The sequence below is a fragment of the Gobio gobio genome (genome assembly GCF_949357685.1).
Source record: "Gobio gobio genome assembly, chromosome: 11".
NCBI lineage: Eukaryota > Metazoa > Chordata > Actinopteri > Cypriniformes > Gobionidae > Gobio > Gobio gobio.
The window spans coordinates 13,635,302-13,647,894 of NC_137104.1; the positions used below are offsets into that span (position 1 = coordinate 13,635,302).

The following is a 12,593-nucleotide window of genomic DNA, read 5'->3' on the forward strand; positions in this document are numbered from 1 at the left end:
TCACATTCGTCTCAGGCAGGCCGGCAGCTTTGTGCAATTTAGGAGCTGCTTCAGAGGCTCTGATCTGCTTCCTCGATCCCTGTTAGGCATGGATTGATTTCACAGGGATGCACATGGAAATCTCCCAAATGGCAGGGTGATTTCTGAGAGGACGCAAGTGCAGTCTCTCTCTCTCTGTCTCTCTCTCTCACTCTCTCACTTGGACAGGCTGACTGACGTCACGTCCAGGGATTCCTGCTAGCAGCAGCATCACAATCCAGGCATCTTACTGTCTGCGAATATGTTTGGTTCAGTTACGAATCGATAGACATGAAGATCAAAGCTTGTTACAAGTTTTTGTATATATAAAAAATATAGAAGTGTATATATTAGGTATGCACCGAATCCAGATTTTTGGGGTTTGGCCGTATAACGAGACCTATTTTGACAATTACCATTGCCGTATCTGAAGTTGCTGCATTTTGGCTGCTGTCTGTAGATTCCTTCATGCACAACTCGTATTCTTTCGGATGTTTCATACACAAATGTTTTAACAGCCGCGATGTTGTGTATTGTTTAGGGTCCTTGACACCACGAGACAAATCTGCATTGCAAATTGAACATGTAGCTTGACTTGAATCGCCTTCTTTTGACTGAAAATACTGCCAAACAACAGTTTTTCTTCTCAAAAAATAAAAAAGATTCTAAGGTTCGTCAGAAACCGAACCATGTCAAAAAGCCAAAGCCGAATCCTGGATTTGGTGCATCCCATATACATATATATACAGGGCTCGACATTAAGCCTGTTCACATGCTTGTCCTTCGGACAAGTAAATCTGTCATACACTTGTCCGAGTAAAAAATGAGCTTGTCCGGAATGATTATTTTTTTTTGTAAATATAATCTATTCTGAAGCAATATTCTCACCTGTGTTCAATCAGCTTTGACATATTTAAATAATTTAACATAATATTTAACATAATTTTACTCATTCTCATAGATTTTTTTGCTCACATCCAAAGTGCGCACACATAAAGCCGCCTCTCAGTACTAAATTAAGTTATTTTTCGCTGCTAATCGCACTTAAACAGTCAAACACACAATGTCAAAATGCCGGTCTTGGCAAGTATTCAGGTAAACACAGTCAGTTACAGGATGCTTTATGTGATTGTAAACAGTTGAGAAAGAAAACGCATGTGTAACAGCATAATGGATCCATGCCTCAGGTCTTAAAGTGACAGCAGCCTAATATACCTGCTGCCAATTTATGAGATAATATTACGAATATCTATATGGCAGTATTTCCCCATGGTATCGATGTCAAAATTGTGGCTAGTGAAAATGCGGAGTGGCTAGTAACTTTGGAAAACCACTAGCCATAGTGGCTGGTGAGCAAATTTAACGTCAAGCCCTGTTCATTCATTTGTCATTGTATGGAAAAGAACATCATAAATATTGCCCAATAATCTTCTTTTGCATTTTACTGAAAATCCAACAGGACCGGAGTGACACGAGGCTGAATCTTCATTTCTGCATGAATTCATATTCAATTAATTAAGATTTCATTCAGTGTCTGCCTTTTGGTTTACCAAAGCATATAATCACTTATGTGTTTGAATGCAAGTGTACAGTTCCTTATGCAGTAAATAGCATTATTACACACAGGGCTTTAATAAGGTACATCGGCCGGTTCTAAATAGCTTTGAAGGCAGACAACAGGGATTATTCTGTCTGTGGGTGAGTGTGTGAATCAGCTTGTGTGACCGCCATTCTTAGAAAGAGCAGACTACTGGAGGTGTAAACACTAATTTCGGAGCTACATTTGGAAACTCTTCCACAGACACGGGGGCCCTTTAATGTGTGAAAGAGAGAGGATACACAAGCTTATTGGCACTCTTGTCCCTCTGCATTCCACACTGAAACCAGCCCATCGCACACAGGTGGACCTGTGCCTGTTGCCGTGGCAACGTGATGAGCAAAAGCGAAGATCTGACTCCGAGTATGTTGGAAAGCTAGCTTACATTATTTGCTCAGTCGCTGCATTCATCACACTGTATAAGCAAATGAATCGGGTAATTCCAAAGTAATAAAACATCCAAGATTTGTTTTTGTTCGCTGGTGGTGCTTGGTCACTCCCGTCCCGCTGTGCTGTGAGGTATATAAAAGTATTAAAGCCTTTTAATAACGCGCCAGCCATAGCAGGCCCAAGCGGTTTGAAATTTTCTCAGCAGTCGAGCTCTTTAGATCTGGAGTGACAAGACACCCCCAGATTAAGCGTATTGGCCCTCAGTGTGCTTGAGAAGCAGGTATCAAAGAAAGAAAGAGCTGCCTGGCCTAGCAAGGTGCCGTTTGCAATCTTAATCACGAAAATATGTTGACTAGGGTGCATGCGTTTTTAGAAAAGCCTAAATGGCCGATGGTAAAATACGTGTCCATGGCGTAGAAGAACAGGCGATTAAGTGAATAATGATTATATGAGCTCTCTTCAAGTTTGTTGAAAGTTAATTTAACTATAGTTGTAAAACTCCGCACTAAAGTTAATTTTCATCTCTGTGTTTATTGTTTATATAAAATGAGGCAAACTTGGTGTAATTTTAGCAGCTGGCATAGTCTTTTAAAGCATAGTTAGCCAGCAGCTGTGAAAGCTGTGAAGTTAGTGATGTACATCACATAATTCCTTTTATTAATGTCTTTAGTTTTGTCCCAAATGATGCCCTATACTCTTTGCACTTATGCACTATGTACTCAACCGTGTAGTGTACGAATTTTACATGGTTATTTTGTCATTCAACATAGGAAAATAGTAGTGCCTCCCCCTCTTCTGTAATTAAAGCTGCGACAGTTCAAGAAGTGTCCAACATTCCACACTTAATTTTGTGCATCATCCGGGTATTTAAAGCACACTTTTTCTTTTTGGAATTTTCAGTGTGAACACACTAACACTATTTATACTTGACAACGTTATAGAATAGTGTTAAATTGGGACGCACCTTTTATTTATTTACCCGCATTGTTTTGTCCTACGCAGTCACTTTTTGTTTTGTGTCAAGTGCCAAAATGAGTTAGCATATGCTATAATTATATTTTGTACATTAAGTTAGCCAAATATTTTTTAAATAAATGATTGTATTCATCAAGTATGCTTTAAATTAATCAAAAGTGACAGTAAAGTCATTTATAAAGTTAAAACATTTCTTTTGAACTTTCTAATCATCATCAAATTTTCCACAAAAATATAAAGCATTATTGCTATTATTGATTATTGCTATTATTCCTATTATCATATTAAAATTATTTCTGAAGGATCACTGAAGACTAGAGTAATGATGCTGAAAATTCAGCTTTGAGTTAATTATATTTTTAAATATAATAAAATATAATAAGACAATTTCTTAATATAAATTTTTACTTGTATATTAGATCGAATAAACATAAGATGTTTTCAAAAACATTAAACAATCTTACAAACCCCAAACTTTTGAAGAGTAGTGTATATTGTATAATATAAGATATAATAATATATTATGGAATTGTTAACTAATTATATGTTTTAGTTTACCTTATGTTTTAATTTTTTTTTTTTTTATTAGATTTATGGTCGTGTTGCAGAGTGCCCTAAATCACAAAATAACATGCAATTGCAACCAAATAAGCCACAGTCACTGATGCAGTATTGGTTGATTTTAAAAGTATCACTCGACTAAGATTTGAACTTGTGACCCTGCATATATAAAACAAGAAATGTCAAGCTACACTTCACTCTGAGTGTGGGACTGTGACCCCTGGAGGCTGAACTTCTAGATTCGCTCCTGGAAGAGATGTTGCTCCTCATGCCCCTTGGTCTCTCTGTTTTCTTGTAACTTTCTGATTTTTGAAGTATTCAGGACCCAATGGATTACACAATCTTGAGGGTCAATCTGAGTGCTTATTAATGTTTTATGGCCTTTTGGTTTGTCCACAGCAGCAACAGGTTGTCAGTCACTAACAGCATTGTATGTACTCTCTTAGGAAGGAGTTACTTGGTTTACTTCAATTTGATAGGTTTTGTTTTTTCCTTGTTCTTCAGCAGTTATCCCCATCGCAATTATACTGTCTGCTTATTTGTATGTGTGTGTGTGTGTGTGTGTGTGTGTGTGTGTGAATATTTCCACAACCAAATGTGATTATGAGCTGGCCATACTACCAATTAATTGGCTCTGAAATCCTGCTGTTTGTGGCACATCTCACCTTTGCGTGAAGATGATAAATAAATAAGTAAGTAAATAAATATATAAATAACAACTACACAGAATGAAGAATCAAAGCAGGTTCCTCCGGGCAGATGTTGAGCCAATTATGAGCTTATAATGTTACTGACCATTCAACTTGAGACAGACACCTTCAACCCCCAGTGGATCGGGAACATAAATTGTGCATTTATTAAGCTCATCTACACGCTATACCTCGCCGTCTGCTTTTCTGCTGACACCAGCTTCTAAAAAAATTGAGATAAACTAGATCCGGATGAAATGCGAAGAGACCAGAGCCCTTGTGACTCAGTGTACTGAGAGAAGAAAATCTCATTGAAGCTGAAATGTTGTTGAATTTCACACAAACCCCTTTAAATTAAGAGCAAATCCACAAGCCACTGACTCATTCTGATGTCAGCAGCCACTGTTGACTTTGAACTTGAAATATGCGCAACCAGAAAAAAAGGCTTCAAAAAGGATATTAAGTAAAGATCATGTTCCATGAAGATATTTTGTAAATTTCCAACCGTAAATATATCAGAAATGTATTATTATTAGTAATATGCATTGCTAAGGACTTCATTTGGACAACTTTAAAGGCGATTTCGATTTTTTTGCACCCTCAGATTTTCAAATAGTTGTATCTCAGCCAAATATTGTCATATAACACACCATACATCAATAGAAAGCTTATTCATTTTAGTTTTTTTTATTTACCGTTATGACTGGTTTCGTGGTCCAGGGTCACATTTTTTATAATTTATATATACATTCACAGAAGAAATCACTCAAGTTCTGATCAACGTGATGACGGAAAAATTGCTTTTTTATGCATTTTGACTTCATATTTTGTGCTTAACAGTCTGGCAGAAAGTACCTGAAAAAAAAAAAGAAACATAAAAGACCAGATCAGACAAATACACATTTGACTTGAAAGTCTTATGTCATGCACAGCTAAGCAGTTTTCTTTCAGGTGGAACTCATGCATATGTGTTATTTCTCTATATTTGGAAGCCGCTAATACTCTTGTCCTGTGTAGAAGGAATTGTGGGATTTGCAAAAGATTGCACGTCTTGCCCGTTGTGTGCAGGGGGTGATGAGTGTTCACTGCTGTTGCCTGGTAATTGTGCACGCACACAGAGGCATTGATTGAATCGTTGCACAACAAAGCAGAAACTGCTTATTGAGCTAATGTGCTAGTGTGTTGGGATCAATTTCACAATGTCACTTTTAAAGTATAGACTATGGAGAGTGGTAGGCGTGTCAGAGCGGATGGTGCCAGAGCTTTGATATTCATTTTTATTTGCTTGAACATGCAACTTTCATAACGTAGCCTATAGGTGCCAGCTAATGTGACTATTACAGTCACAGACAGTGCTTTCTAGGTAACTATATACGTTTTTCTTTTTGTATGTGGTGTTGCTCTCTCACCATTGCAAATCCCTTATCATTTATATCTGTTGCTGCTACAGTTATTTTGTGCTGGTAAAACAAATCAATCCTCATCAGCATAAAATCAGTTCTCTAGAATCTGCTGTGGATATATTGCATGGTGGGCAGTTTATGAGTGCTTTGATTGTTGCGAAAACGCATGTAAACTATTTGTTCACCTTGCCTTGTCCTTGCGATCTCAGCCTCAGATGTATTGGGTTGCTGCACTGAGCAACTTTAAGAAGAATATAAACATTTGAGTGTTTAGTTTGAGGGATTAATAGCAAGTTTTAAGAGTAATAACATAAATCATCAGATTTCTATTAATGTTACATTATCATTAATAATAGGTATCAATTGTATATGGTTGCATTTATTAATAATCTATATACACAACCATTCAAAAGTTTGGTGTGTGTGTAAGATTTTTCTCTTGTGCTCACCAAGGCTGCATTTATTTGATTCAACAATACAGTACATTATTTCAATTTAAAATAACTATCTGCTATCTATTTAAAACAAATAAAAATAATATAATTTATACCTGTGAGGGCAACGCTGAATCTTCAGTGTCACTTGATCCTTCAGAAATCATTGTAATATGCTGATTTGGTGCTCAAGAAACATGTCTTATTATTATTAATGTTGCAAATTACCCAGCTTGGGTTTATTGTAACACTTTACAATAAGGTTGTGCTAGTTAATATTAGTTAATGTATTAGTTAACATGAACTAACCATGAACAACACCTCTGTTCAGGATTAGTTCATCTTAATTCACACATATATTAATGCATCTATTCACGTTAACAGTGCAATTAGTTAACATTAGTTAATGCATTAGTTAACATGAACTAACCTTGAACAATGCTTGTAGCTTTACTGTTTTTGTAAGGTTATCTTACTGTGCATAGTTACATTAGTTCACGTAGCAGTTGACACGCCAAGGATGAACATTTCTAAATAACCATCTTACTCTAAAAGTAAAAATGCTGTTGTGTACCTTTTCAACATTATTTAATAAGCTATTGATTTTGGGCTGTGTTACGCCCTGTGGCTCAAAAGGGACATAACGAAAATAGGGACACACAAGAAAGCCGAAAATAGAATATTAAATGTATTAACAAAATAGAACTATACAGAAAAAAACAGTATATCATGTAAAAGTCAGTGTGTAAAGTGAAATGAATGCATGCCTGTAAGGGTAATGCGCTGTAGTAGGGTTGGATGTACCAAAGAAACAAGATCAAAGGAAACCAAACGCAAAACGAAATCAAGTCCAATCTGCAGCCCTCCTGGCCTCTTCATCATGCTCCTTTTAACAAGACCCGACAGGAAGTTAGCAACAGGTGTGCTGAATGAAACCATCCAAGAACAGCCACTTGAGAGGGCGGAGCCAGCCAACTATCCACCTCGGCCTTGGGAAAACCCCACGTAACACAGGAGTCGTCACAGACTGTTGGTAAAAATAATTCTAAAGTGGAATCCATCTGAACATCAACGGATAGGTTGTTCATGTTTTCAACATTACCTGATGTGTTACTAACATTTGTAGATTTCATCAACATGACTTACCATTAACAAAGCATTTAATAACAAAATGTGTGAACCTTATTGTAAAGTGTACACTATTTCAACTAACTAATGTGTTACTAACATTTGTAGACTTTTATTAACATGACTTACCGTTAACGAAGCATGTATTAATGGTTTTTGAGAACCTTATTGTAGTGTACACTATTTCAACATTACCTGATGTGTTACTAACATTTGTAGTCTCTTTATTAACATGACTTGCCTTTAACAAAGCATTTATTATTATTTACTGCTTTGTAATGATGTTGACAAGGTACAACAGCATTTTTACCTTTAGAGTAAGATCGTGAGTTAGAAATGTTAATCCTTAGTGTGTGTCAACTGCTACGTAAATTAATGTAAATACAGTAAGATAACCTTACAAAAACAGTAAAGCTACAGGCATTGTTCATGGTTAGTTCATGTTAACTAATGCATTAACTAATGTTAACTAATTGATGAATAGATGCATTAATATACACTCACCTAAAGGATTATTAGCAACACATGTTAAATTTCTCATTAATGCAATTATCTAATCAACCAATCACATGGCAGTTGCTTCAATGCATTTAGGGGTGTGGTCCTGGTCAAGACAATCTCCTGAACTCCAAACTGAATGTTAGAATGGGAAAGAAAGGTGATTTAAGCAATTTTGAGCATGGCATGGTTGTTGGTGCCAGACGGTCTGAGTATTTCACAATCTGCTCAGTTACTGGGATTTTCACGCACAACCATTTTTAGGGTTTACACAGAATGGTGTGAAAAGGGAAAAACATCCAGTATGCGGCAGTCCTGTGGGCGAAAATGCCTTGGTGATGCTAGAGGTCAGAGGAGAATGGGCCGACTGATTCAAGCTGATAGAAGAGCAACTTTGACTGAAATAACCACTCGTTACAACCGAGGTATGCAGCAAAGCATTTGTGAAGCCACAACACGCACAACCTTGAGGCGGATGGGCTACAACAGCAGAAGACCCCACCGGGTACCACTCATCTCCACTACAAATAGGAAAAAGAGGCTACAATTTGCACAAGCTCACCAAAATTGGACAGTTGAAGACTGGAAAAATGTTGCCTGGTCTGATAAGTCTCGATTTCTGTTGAGACATTCAGATGGTACACTCTAAAAAAAAAAAGGTTCTATATTGCACCAAAAATGGTTCTTGGCTCGTAATCATAGGGGAACCTTTTTTAGTGCTATATAGCACCAATTTTGGTGCTTCAGTGGTTCTTCAGCGGTTCTTCAGAGGTTCTTCAGCGGTTCTTCACCGGTTCTTTGACTAAGGTGCTATATAGCACCTCTGAAGAACCGCTGAAGAACCACTGAAGAACCGCTGAAGCACCAAAATTGGTGCTATATAGCACTAAAAAAGGTTCCCCTATGATTACGAGCCTTTTTTTTTAGAGTGTAGAGTCAGAATTTGGCGTAAACAGAATGAGAACATGGATCCATCATGCCTTGTTACCACTGTGCAGGCTGGTGGTGGTGGTGTAATGGTGTGGGGGATGTTTTCTTGGCACACTTTAGGCCCCTTAGTGCCAATTGGGCATCGTTTAAATGGCACGGCCTACCTGAGCATTGTTTCTGACCATGTCCATCCCTTTATGACCACCATGTACCCATCCTCTGATGGCTACTTCCAGCAGGATAATGCACCATGTCACAAAGCTCGAATCATTTCAAATTGGTTTCTTGAACATGACAAAGAGTTCACTGTACTAAAATGGCCCCCACAGTCACCAGATCTCAACCCAATAGAGCATCTTTGGATTGTGGTGGAACGGGAGCTTTGTGCCCTGGATGTGCATCCCACAAATCTCCATCAACTGCAAGCTGCTATCCTATCAATATGGGCCAACATTTCTAAAGAATGCTTTCAGTACCTTGTTGAATCAATGCCACGTAGAATTAAGGCAGTTCTGAAGGCGAAAGGGGGTGAAACACAGTATTAGTATGGTGTTCCTAATAATCCTTTAGGTGAGTGTATGTGTGAATTAAGATGAACTAATGCTGAACAGGTTAATTTATGTTAACTAATGCATTACCTAATGTTATCTAATACAACCTTATTCTGGTTATAATTTTTGGAAACCATGTTTTTTCTTCAAGGTTCTTTGAATGAATAGAAAGCTCAGAATATTTTTTTTTTTTTTTAGTATCATCTTTACTGTCACGTTTGATTAATTTAATGCATCTTTGCTGAAAATCTCACCCCAAAATCTGATGTATTGACCCTAATATTTTGAACGGTAGTGGATATTCGAATAATACATATCACTAAGCAGCACATATCTGCCACTGGTTGCTTTACATGTCGGTCAGATGGTGTCTCGAACTAGAATGATGGAAGAAAGGTGTTGGAAAAATTTGAATTGAATCCCTTTCCTCAATAAGTTACATGAACAGCGTTTGTTCCAATATTCCTCTCTCTTTTTTTTCTCTCTTTCTTTCTCTCTCTCTCTCTCTGGTTCAGTGGAAGTGGAGACAAAGGAAGAGAAATAGAGTGCGGGTCATAGATGCAGACGTAACACGAGAACCATCTCTTGCTGTTTCAGCACTCGGGCAGGATATAGCGACCCTTAAAATGGTTAAAGCAGTCAAACTGCAAGGGTGGCACAGTCAGTCCTGTGAGTTATAGACTGAAGATGACAAATGCAGTGGGACCATGGGGAGAACGGTGTATGAGGGAACATCCTGGATCTGTGCAGAGTACTTAAAGTCCTGCAATGCCAGTAGGGATTTCTTTTTAATAAAGAGAGAACTGTTATGCATTTATGATTTATGTATATGCAATATTCGAATGAGTAAGTAGAGGGTTTTTCTTTATTCAAACTGTTCAGGTGGACCTGCGACGAGTGAATATAGTTAGCATTCTAGCTCATATCAATGCCACTCGTTCAGTCAGGTTAATTAATGGTTAAGGGCGCACTCAACTCAGTCCTGGTTAAAATCACACAATCTCAAGTGTATATTTCTTTCACCTGCATTACTGTTCATTAATATGTATGCTGGTAAATATGTGTGTGTGCGCACCAAACGTCTTACTCTCACATGCTCTCACATGTGCAGTGACGAAACTGCTCTCCTAATCAGTGCTGATGTAATCAGCAGTCAGCCCACCTATCTCACTCGCTGCCTTTCTGTTTCCCTGCACTACTGAGACAGATTCCCCACTGCAGTGCACTATCCCTGCTAACAGGTCATTGCCATTAGGAGAGCTTATCTTCCAGCATGGGCGCTCCAGTGCCCAACATTTTGTGTGTACGCTTGTATACCCACAAACTAAATTGCATTAGCATTGCTTTCTCAGTCAAAACAGATCATTCACAGTGAATTGACTTAAAGGGATAGTTCATCCAAAAATAAAAATCCATCCGGAAAGATGGAAAGATGGACGAACGGACAAACAGACAGACAGATGGACGGACAGACGGACAGGCGGACAGACAGACTCTCAGTTTCGTTCTATCATTCTATAAATTAAAATGTTTTGACTATTTTTGTTTCCATTAGCCTTCTGAGCTAAAGAACAAAATTAAATCTGATGTCAATATTGTCAGACTGGTGATTTAGCATGGGTTTACCAACTTTGCAGATTTCTGTTTTTCCCCAAAGTGGCCGCCTAGTGAAATGACGTGCCTGAGACTTTGATGTGCTGCATTGTCATTGTTTCTTGTTTACAATGATGTAATGGAAATGTTTTGAAACTTGACAAAGGAGGTTTTGTCAAAATGGTCAATCACAATTGTTTGTGATGGGTTGTATTACTGTAAATGTATTGAATATTACAGTATGAACAATTCAGTAATGCTTTGTATTATACACCATTTACCAGCAATTTTCCATCATTTTAGGTGTTATGACATTACATTATAAATATATCATTTCATGCTATTACTGCACATTGCAACCCTAATTCTGTATTGTAGACTTTTTTAAAGATTAAAATATAATAATGTAGGAAATTCACATACAGTGTATCTGGAAAGTATTCAAAGCACTTCATTTTTTTCCACATTTTGTTATGTTACAGCCTTATTCCAAAATTGAATAAAATATTTTTTTTTCATTTGAAATTCTATGAATAATACCCCATAATGACAACATGAAATAAGTTTGTTTGGAATCTTTGCAAATGTATTGAAAAAAAAAAATCACATGTAGCTTACATAAGTATTCACAGCCTTTGCCATGCCACTCAAAATTGAGCTTAGGTGCATCCTGTTTCCACTGATCATCCTTGAGATGTTTCTACAACTTGATTGGAGTCCACCTGTGGTAAATTCAGTTGATTTGGACATGATTTGGAAAGGCACACACCTGTCTATATAAGGTCCCGCATTTAACAGTGCATGTCAGAGCACAAACCAAGCCATGAAGTCCAAGGAATTGTCTGTAGACCTCTGAGACAGGATTGCATCGAGGCACAGATCTGGGGAAGTGTACAGAAAAATATCTGCAGCATTTAAGGTCCCAATGAGCACCGTGGCCTCCATGATCCGCAAATGGAAGATGTTTGGAACCACCAGGACTCTTCTTAGAGCTGGCCGCCCGGACAAACTGAGCAAACAAGGGAGAAGGGCCTTAGTCAGGGAGGTGACCAAAAACCTGATGGTCACTCTGACAGAGCTCCAGTGTTTCTCTGTGGAGAGAGGAGAACCTTCAAGAAGAACAGCCATCTCTGCAGCACGCCACTAATCAGGCCTGTATGGGAGAGTGGCCAGATAGAAGCCAGTAAAAGGCCTCCGTAAAAAGTTTGGAGTTTGCCAAAAGTTACCTGGAGGACTCTCAGACCATGAGAAACAAAATTCTATGGTCTGATGAAACAAAGATTGAACTCTTTGGCCTGAATGGCAAGCGTCATGTCTGGAGGAAACCAGGCACCGCTCATCACCTGGCCAATACCATTCCTACAGTGAAGAATGGTGGTGGCAGCATCATGCTGTGGGGATTTTTTTCAGTGGCAGGAACTGGGAGACTAGTCAGGATTGAGGGAAAGATGAATGCCACAATGTACAGAGACATCGTCCAACAGGACAACGACCCTAAGCACACAGCCAAGATAACAAAGGAGTGGATACAGGACAACTCTGTGAATGTCCTTGAGTGGCCCAGCCAGAGCCCAGACTTGAACCCGATTTGAACATCTCTGGAGATATCTGAAAATTACTCTGCACTGACGCTCCCCATCCAACCTGATGGAGCTTGAGAGGTCCTGCAAAGAAGAATGGGAGAAACTCCCCCAAAAAAGGTGTGCCAAGCTTGCATCATACTCAAAAAGACTTGATGCTTGGTGCCAATGGTGCTTCAACAAAGTATTAGGCAAAGCTTGTGAATACTTATGTACATGTGAATTTTTTTTATTTTATTTATTTTT

At 38.2% G+C, this 12,593-nt stretch overlaps 1 protein-coding gene across 1 annotated transcript in view; it reads left to right on the forward strand.

Moving 5' to 3' along the window:
- Positions 1-12,593, forward strand: part of csmd2 (CUB and Sushi multiple domains 2) — a gene marked incomplete at both ends in the record, with an annotated part of 367,659 nt that overhangs the window by 115,277 nt on the left and 239,789 nt on the right.